Source organism: Bombus impatiens, unplaced genomic scaffold (genome assembly GCF_000188095.3).
Source record: "Bombus impatiens unplaced genomic scaffold, BIMP_2.2 scf_4016, whole genome shotgun sequence".
Lineage (NCBI taxonomy): Eukaryota > Metazoa > Arthropoda > Insecta > Hymenoptera > Apidae > Bombus > Bombus impatiens.
Genome location: NT_180435.1, coordinates 364,284 through 365,853, shown reverse-complemented (window position 1 = coordinate 365,853; position 1,570 = coordinate 364,284). Strand labels below are relative to the sequence as shown.

Sequence of the window (1,570 nt, the reverse complement as noted above, 5' to 3'; positions counted from 1 at the left end):
GTCGACTCGCGTTGCTCGGTGGACCGTCGTCTTGTTCGGCGTGGATTATCCGATTAAAGGCGAGACGATCCTTGAAATCGCTTCGCGGCGATGGTTAACGAGCAAAACTGTTTTTAAGCGGGAACGACGCGCCCAAAGTGGCCGGCGTCGAGCTTGTCTCGAACGGAAAGCAACTTTCCTTCGGATAACTAGGAGCCCGGCCAATAAAAGTTTGTCCTCGCATAATGCGAGAAGAAACAATTTTGGATCGCGTCTCCCGTGCGAAGACCTAATTGAGACGAGCACGTACTAGCCAATAACTTTCGAGTTCGACTCCGGAAATTAAATGACGTGACGCAAAAGCCAAACGCGCTCTCAGCGCTCGGGGAAAAAATAGCCGAGGACAGAGTTTCGAAGGAACTGCAGGCCAAGAAGACGGAATGCCGCGCGTTTAGTTCGAGTTAACCGAACTCGGGCTAAGACGAGTCGAGAATACATTTCGACGACGCGATGGAAAAACTTTTACATCGATGCGACGCGAGAGAACGTGTGCATTTTGGCTTTCGTTGCGAAGCCATTACAACGCGTGGTAATTATTCGGAACGAGTCCATCGAAATCGCCGAGTCGCCGTCTGTTCCTGTTCCGAATAATCGATTACGGAGCAAAGTAGCTCGACGACGCGTTCTCCTATTATCGATTCGACGATCTTAAAGTTGGATTTTTACGAGGGCAACGACTCCTGCCTACATCCGATGGTACACGATAACGAAGAAAAACGGAAAACGCGATACCTACTCGGATCGATTGGCGATGCTGTTCGTCTTGCTTCTTCACCCTCGAACGCACAACGTATCTATGTACCTAACAAACGAGAAACTTTCTCGAGACGTTATCGGCATTTCCGCGAAGATGGAACCGCGTTATTCCGTGGCGCATCGAGACGCGCTGACTCGGACGAAATCGCCGGCAATTCGCCCATTATCGCGAGCGAGACGTCCGGAACGCTTTAAAACGCTTAAGAACGTTAAAAGTGCCGCTAACGGGGAAATCGATGACGATTACGTTCGGGTTTTAAACGCGGCAGCACGACCGTGGCCAGCAGCGATTTCGAGCGGCACGGTGCAGGAGGCGTTTCAAAGCGGACAGAATTAAAATTTGCTCGTGCTAGGCGGCACATTGTCGATTGGTCAGAGCCTCCAGATGTCGGCTATACGTCATGCCGGTGCATTGTACGAAGAGAGAACGTTACGCGCAGCGGTTATATCAATTTTCAGTCAGCGGATTTCACCGCCCTTCGCAGCCCGACACGGTGCATACAAATTGCCATCGCGGCTGCTAACTAACCGTGCGAGTTTGATGAACGAAAAACGACCGGCCATAAATAATGTCGCGTAACAACGCTTCGAAACGATCGATGCGATTGTCCGTCGTGGGTAGGACACGATGGGATCGCGAAGGAGCAACCGCGATTGGACTTGCGCTCTGTTACAGTCTTTCGAGACGTTGCCCTCGTCCAAGATGCAGCGAGTTCCGTATGGGATTTGCAGGAGAGTGGAAACGAGGGGGGGGAAGGACGAGAGAGGCGGGTGG

General features: G+C 51.8%; 2 protein-coding genes across 5 annotated transcripts in view; one reads left to right on the top strand and one right to left on the bottom strand.

Annotated features, from left to right (window-relative positions):
• The window catches only part of LOC100744512, a 148,248-nt gene that overhangs the window by 58,868 nt on the left and 87,810 nt on the right, over window positions 1–1,570 (bottom strand). The gene's annotated exons all lie outside the window — the stretch shown is intronic.
• The window catches only part of LOC100749384 (opsin, blue-sensitive), a 12,181-nt gene that overhangs the window by 1,835 nt on the left and 8,776 nt on the right, over window positions 1–1,570 (top strand). The window contains exon 2 of the mRNA XM_003494875.3: window positions 153–155. The gene's annotated coding sequence lies outside the window, so the exon portion shown is untranslated. The remainder of the gene's footprint in view (window positions 1–152; window positions 156–1,570) is intronic.